Source organism: Meleagris gallopavo, chromosome 4 (genome assembly GCF_000146605.3).
Source record: "Meleagris gallopavo isolate NT-WF06-2002-E0010 breed Aviagen turkey brand Nicholas breeding stock chromosome 4, Turkey_5.1, whole genome shotgun sequence".
NCBI lineage: Eukaryota > Metazoa > Chordata > Aves > Galliformes > Phasianidae > Meleagris > Meleagris gallopavo.
This window is the reverse complement of record NC_015014.2, coordinates 17,973,133-17,981,121: the sequence shown is the minus strand read 5'-3', so window position 1 is coordinate 17,981,121 and position 7,989 is coordinate 17,973,133.

Below are 7,989 nucleotides of genomic sequence, written 5' to 3'. Positions count from 1 at the left end.
GAGATTCATGATCCTTGAGATCCCTTCCAACCCTGGCCATTCTGTGACAAGGACCTGTAAGGAACAATGAGCCCAACATCTTTCTTCTCACAGGACCACCCCAAAATCAGACCATTTAACTAAGAACATTGTCCAGATGTTTACTGAACTCTCTACTTTGTATCTTCTATATTTTTAATGATATCCAAGAACTGGTAGCATGATTTCAAGTGAAAAGGCTTAAGGAAAAATTCTCCATTTTGTGAGCTCTGTGTGAAAATGCAAGAGCTGCATGCATTACCACTGCTGGAAAGGATGGCTGTTCTTTCTGCATCACGTAATTTCCTTCTAGAGGCTGCCTGCAGTGTTAAACTGCAAGGCTCAAAGAGGTGCGGAAGGATGCTGTGGGGATTAGTCATTAAGAGCAGTATCAGCAAGAACGGTGACTGCTAAGCCTACAGGCTCTGTACAGTCAGGACTGCCTGATAACACAGTCTTGCTGAGAACCTGCAGTTCCTCTGATTTCTCCACACTGTTTGTTATAGCTAGATTCTCAGGTTGAAGCAAGTTAATGAGATCTGTCAATTTTAATGCCTGGAGAGACTCATGTGCCCAATGAATACACCTGTTGGGGACTTGGAAAAGCTGAATTACACTATTTATGGCTCTCCCAAGCTGACTTCCTACTCCTGGCCTGTCAATCAACCATGAGCCCTTCATGTATCTCACCAACTGAAGAGACCCAAATAACTTATATTTAGGACACAGCACCCTCAAGAGGGATCCTTCTCCTGATCTATACTAGGACATCAGGCTTGGAAAGAGCCAACGTTCTGGAAACAGGGCCATGATCTGGTACTGGTCTGAGTTGCCTTGAGCCAGCAGCACTCTCTGGGCAGGAAGGCAGCTGCAAAATAGAGTTTTTAATAAATCTCAAAGTCATTCCTCCCCATTTTTATCCTACGCAGTTCATACTACCCCAGAGACACAGCTCAAATTCATAGATGAATGAATTCTCAATATCCTCCTGTGCTGACTGTCTTGCTGCAAAGTTCACAGGCCCATATGCACCCCCGTGCAGATTCACAGGACGCACAGAGTTGGCAGTCACATCCACTGATTGTTTTCAATAATTTTTCCTCTCTCTGCATTTATAACTCAACTAGAAATTAACACTAAAGGTGAAACACTAGGGATGGGAAGTTACTGCAAATGGGCAGTATGAAGTACAGTCATTTCATCTGGGTAAATTACTCATTCATCTGCACTGAACTCCAAAATGAAAATGGGTAGATTAGGAGGAGGAAACATGATGAGATTTATTTCATTTTCTAATTGATTTGTCTCTTGTCTTAGCCACACAGTAGATACTAATGGGAGACTAGGTTACACTGAATGTAAGTATCCCTCAAATGACATCATTCTAAGGTCATCTTAATTCTCTGTGCCTGTTGACACCACTCACCTGACTACAAACTCCTTGAATTTATTGCTAATGGTACAGTGAGCTCCATACATATTTAAACTCTTTACTACTTTTTTGCAAAACTAAGCACAGAGTGAGCAACAGATCTTCCCATGGAAAAAATCTCTGCCATCTTCCTCCCCAGCTCCCAATCCAATCTGATCCATGAGTAAATTGCATCCTGTCTCTGTAGAGCGTGCATATCAGAACAGAAGCCTGAATTCTTGCCTTGGCCTGCTGATGTAGCCAGAAGGCCAGCCTGACCAGTCAGCTTCAGATCTGACCTCCCCAGCAAGAAGTTACAGGAGAACGACCTCTGAATCAGCTTATTTGTGGTGCATCATCTGTGCGAATTTCTCTTCACAAAATGCAAGTGTCCATCTGTTGGCATAGATTTGTGTGGCTTTAATTTATGGCTTATCTGTCAAGGCAATTGCAGCATATCTGTAAGAGCTGGGAATGTTTTCACTTCTTTTCTAATAGCTAGGCAGGAAATGAGAGTGATGCAGGCATCACTGACATAACATAGTTAAAAGAAAGCAGAAGCCAAACTGAGTTAACTTAGTGATTTTCATCTTTAAAGCGACTAAAAATTTAGAGCTTATACTTACACCTGAAATTGCAATCTCCCCACACAATAGCATGGGAGTCACACTATTGACTTAAGTGAATTTTGTGCTAGATGCTTTCTCCCTTTCAATCAGAGGGAATTACAAAAAAAAAAAAAAAACAAAAACAAACCAAAACACAACAATTCTGGCCAGTTTTCCAAAGGGAAAGGAAAGATAGAGTGTGCTTCAGCTGCAGTCATAATGTTGCAGTTACCTTGTAGCCTTCCAGAAAAAGAGTGAAAACCAGGCAGCTGCAGTTCACTTTTATTGAGTGCTTCAATCTCGTTAGTTATATAGCAGATATTAAATCAGTCTGAGAAGTATCTGATCAGGCATCCCCTGAATTTTGCTTTCTGAAATATAAATGTGGCTATAAAAAATAATTTCAGTTTGTACTGTATTAAGAAACCAATTCAGGAACTAATACTATGGTTGAGTTTTGGCTTATGCAGTTGGTGCCAAAGAATCACAGAATGGCCAGGGTTGGAGGGGACCTTGAGGATCATGAATCTCCAACTCCCCTGCCACATGCAGGACCATTATGCAATGCACTTAGCCACATATGACCTCAAGCAGCACTTCTAAGACAAATATTTCAAGTATTTTGGTCTTTAAGGATAACAGTAAGTGTCAGAGGGATGGCTGGGGTGTTTAAAGTTTCCTAATTTACACTGAAATGAATTTGGGATTTGGGACACACATCTTTGATGTTTAGTTTGAAACCAATAGGAGTCATGTTATTGACATGGGTGAATTTTGTGCTAGACACTTTATCCCTTTCAAGCTTCATTTTTTCATCTATAAATTAGGAATGATTAACCCACCTTTCATCTACCTTGCACTCTTTTGTCTGTTTTGGCTGTGATCTCTAAGAACTGCTTGGGACAATTAGTGACTTAAATATATGCCTAATGACCTATTGAACTGGAAGCAGCAAGGTGTCTAGAACACAAAAGCTTATGAAATAAGCTGATCTTCAGGAAAAAAAGAGAGGGATATTTCAAACCAGAAATAGAGAAGAGATCATCATCTCAAAAAACTTTAATGGAAACTCACATTTTTTTTTCCTCTTTTTAGCAGATGCTTCATCTGATGCTATGCTACTGCATTTCATTAGCTGGATTACAGATATCATTTCAGATGAATAATATAACGAAAGAAAAGGCAATGTATCTATAGAGATGTAGCTTGAAGCAGAACTGGTCTTCTCTGCTCTCTGGGATATTGCTCCCAACTGAGATTTACAGGGCTTTAACAATGCATCACAAATGACATCCTATGTAAACAACTGGAGAACAAGTGTGAGATGCTATTTAAATGCCTCATTAAGAAAAGAAAATTTCATAGCTAGATTCTTCACTTTCCTTTCCTTTGCAGGAGATGCAATTGACAGATCTAGATGAGAAACAACTAAAATTGTTTATCAGAATTGCCTGTTGTTACTTACAAAGTGTCTTATTACAGTGCCTATGGCTCAACTGAGAAAAGGACAGTACAAGGCCCCACAGAAGTAATCCAGGCCCTAGAGAATGTGCAATTCACAGATAAAATGAAGGATTATAGCCTACTGAACTGTAAATTGAAGATGCCAAAGTTACTTTTGTTTTTAAAGAGCTCCTACCGCAATTTAAATTCTGGTATTATGATGTTATCTTGCTTCCAACTTGAACCTGCTGTTCACCACCACATTCACATAGGCTAAACATTGATTTAAGGAATTCAAGATGAGAAACCCCCCAGTGGTTCTTCATGACTGTGAAAAGAATCTCATGGCCATTAATGAGATGCCTGATGATGAGGGCAGGGTCAAGATCACTTCAAGGCTTTAAATGTGTTCCGTGTCTACATCAGGGTTTTTCTCGTAAGCATCCCCATGCCTTTGGGCACCAGAGCTGGGCAGATGGCTCTGCAAAAAAGATGCAGTAGTTTATCTTAAAAGGAGCTGCGTAGGTGAATACGTTTGCACAAAAAACGCCGAGACTTCTTACAGTAGTGAGCCAACATGCTGAGATAACAGAAGAGGAAAGAACTCTCATGCTAGAATGAGAGGAACCTCAGGTGAGCAGAACAAGAGCAGGAGACCCTGCCTAGACCTCAGATGTAGAACATGTCACCCTGTGACAGTGATGTGTTTGCATTTGTTTGCTCTCTTCTGTTCATATCCTGCTTTTTTTTTTTTCCTATTTGAGCAGGAGGAGAATATCTAAGGACAATTAAAATAAGAAATCTTTCAAATAAAACTTGATATTTACTATTATTTCAAGTTAACGAATGCAGGTAATCAAAGACAAGAAGCTGAACAAATGATTTACAATAAAAGCAATATTGTAGTGGGGAGTTCTGTCTCTTTCTAAGTTGTCCCCAAACCTCAACGATTCTAAATATAGTTGCTGCTAGAAATAATTCACCATTGAAATAATAAATGTGCAAGTTATTCTGGGTTTGCAGCTCATTCACTGGCTGCGCTGATTCTCTGCCCGACTCCCACAGTTACAGTGTTAGTTAGGTGCCTACTTCTAATTGCTCTTTGTACATCTACCCATTTCCTGCTCTTGCATTTAGTTATCTCCAATATGCAGAGGGGGTAAGAGCAGTTTCCCAAGCCTCATAGGCGTGCTTCTGAGGCACAGAAGCCTCCACTTAACCTAATCAAAGTGGTGGGACAGGAGAATTAAACCAGCCGAAATAAACTTCTCATAGGGAGAGCACGGGGGCATCACAGAGCCACTGACTCATCTACCTGATCTGTTGCTGAAGCAGGGCAGCTCTGTGCTGCTTCTTCCTTACAGCTTCTGGAGAAGCTACAATTCAGTCCTCTTATTAGTGGGGATTCATTTTCAGTGTGGTGAATCTAGGAATGAATTTACGAGAATTTAATTTGCACTAAGGAAGAAATCATGGCAGCTCAAATGTGTTCACTTGATTGTTGATGGCATTGGTGCAGCCATTAGTTGAAAAATAAAGTGCTGCTATTAGGGCTAGTGAGGGAATGCATTCTAATTAGAGTAGAGGCTGGGGAGAGAGCTGTACGGTCACATACTGAAAGAAAATGATAATTCATTAGCATATTTTATTAGCTAATTGGCTAAGAACTGCTTTTAAAGAAGCACAGCTAGGCTTGGGGTAGGACTCTCCTCTGCCCATTACATCTGAGGAAGAGGCACAGATGAGTTTTTGAGCTATCTTTGCTGCACAAGCTGAGCTTGTTGGACCACTGTGTACTTCCTAAAGTGAGGAGATTTAGGTCTAAACCACCAAACATTAAGCTGTGTATTTAGAAATCCTATCTTTTCACACGAGCAGGCAAGACAAACAAGGAACATTACCTTCTAGTCCCTGAAACACATAATTTGTCAATTCAATGTCCCTTAATGAATAGTTTCTCATGTTTGGGTCACTTCTTGCACAACAGCAAATTTGTCAGCAAACTGACAAAACTGTGTTTTATATAAAAATCACAGAATCATTAAGGCTGGCAAAGACCACTAAGATCATCCAGTTCAACCCCAATCCACCCCCACCATGCCCACTGACCACAACCCACAGTGCCACATCACCGCAGTTCTTGAACACCTCCAAGGATGGTGACTGCGCCCCCTCCGTAGGCAGCCTGTACCAATGTATCACCACTCTTTCTGAGAGGAAATTTCTCTTAATACCTCACATGAACCTCCCCTGGCACAGCTTAAGACCATTTCCTCTCATCCTATCACTGTTACCTGGGCAAAGAGGCTGACCCCACCTCGCCACCATCTCCTTTCAGGCAGTTGCAGAGAGCTGTAAGGTCTCTCCTGAGCCCCCTTCAGACCGAACAACCACAGCTCCCTCAGTTGCCCCTCGTAAGACTTATTATAGGAAGACTTAATAAGTCTTTAGGAAGACATAAGACTTTGTTTAAATGCACTACTGCAGCACTGTGTATCTGGCATGTCCTCACTTCCTTGCGGGAATTAGGGGCATTCCCTGATCAGTTTTCTTGTTTCTCTGTATTCTGCTTTGTGCTTGTTACTAATGAAACAAAAGGTGATCCTCACTCCCTTTCCTTGCCCATGCACATTAATTTAAATGTAATTCCACACACAAAGATCAAAATTAATTACAACATCTGTAGAAGGCAACAAGGAAAATTGAAATGCACAAGGCAAGTTTTTCTTTCCTTTTTTCTCCCTAATTATTTGAATATGCATATAAGTATTGTTCTCATGCTTGCTTGCTTTCAGTGCCTGATGCTCTTTGCTTGTCTAAATTTTCAGTTAGTTTCAGTGTCAAGCTGTTTGAGATGGAAAATTGAAAGCTTAATCTGCTAGTGACAGAAATTGACCTCTAAATGACAAATAATATTCTGTTTGCTACTACTAACAATTGATCTGTATTACTACAAGCTATGCTGACTCTTAAGAAATTTGTCTGTTATTAACTGATTGGAATATAGCTAAAGTCTGATGGCTTTTTAAGGAAAAAGAAATGCACAGGGTGGCATACTGTTGGTATAGCCAAGGTCTGCAGGCATCACTTTGGCCTGCCTGTGGCTTGCTCTTTGTGCAAGCAGTGTGTTCACAGCTAGGTGCATTGATGTATTATAAAAAATAGAAGAAATAAATGATCACTCCTCTTCGAAATTTCGTGTTCTTAAAAAAGTGGTTATTTTTGTTGTCATAGCAGTTAGGAGTCAAGCTGCCTTTAGAAAACACCTGGCCAAAGATCTTGACTGGAAAGCTTACAAATGAAACAAATCATAGAATCATTAAATCTCCCAGGTTGGAAATGACCTTAAAGATCATCAAGTCCAATCGCAACCACACTACCTTAACTTTAACAACCTCCTGCTAAATCCTGTCCCTGAGCACCACAGAGGAAATGGAAGCTGAGAAAGAAAAGGGATTTATCCCTGGGTACAGAGCTGTTAAAACCTGCTGAGATTTTACTGAATGGGACATGCTTGGCCTGCTCTATTCCACAGACTTCTCACAAAAACACAGATCTTGTTCAAGATCTTGCTCCCTCTCAGAGCGCTCTGATACAGCACATCAAAGGTCCAGCTACAACGAAAAACACAGCCTTGTCAAAGACTCTGGATCCAGCAGGTGCCTTTGGAGGGCCAGCTCCATGCTGTCAGGACCTAGCAAGGGGTAGAAACAGCATCTTTTTTCCCACCTGGCTTTACTAGCCCAGTTCTGTGCCAGTACAGTACTCAGCAGCTGTCAGTGAAAGTAAGCACAGTAATACCTTCAGATACTTTCTTTCTGGGCCTTGTGGACCAGTTCAGTTTTACTGTGCTTTCTTAGGTATGCATTGCTTACTGCCTTCATGCTCAAGAATCACTCACATGCCATACTAGCATAACAAATCCCACAGCCTTTTCTTCCAAAGCAAAGCAGAAAACAACAGCTTCACTTCATTTCAGCATTCAGCCTCCTGCTGTCAGCTCCATGAAGCAAGGGCAGGCAAACCTCAGTCCAGCAAGGCTGCGATTGTCAGTACGGTGATAACTCTGTACGCTGCTCCAACCCAGAGAAAGAACATTTGTGACCAGTGCTGTTTAAGGTCACGGACACAGAATGACTATATTTGTTCAGCATTTACTTGTCAAAGAAAGACCTCAGTAAGTTAGTTTTCAGATAAACTGTGTGTCACTATATTTGTCTCCATATATTGCATATAAAAACACCTTCTCCTCCACAGCAGTATCTAAGTATTTCTTAGCAATCTCTTATTCCTGCAAGACATATCAAAATGACAGTCTGGTTAAGGCGATGAGTGTATTTCAGGCACGCTCAGTTCATACAGGCTAGGGCTGTTACATTCCTCAGCTAATGTCTGACCTTAGGTGACTATGTAAAGGCTATCGGTGCCAGTGTTCCCCAGAATTTCCTGTACTTCTGCAAATTTAAGCAACACACTGCTGCTGATTGATTACAGTAATTTTGTTGTTCA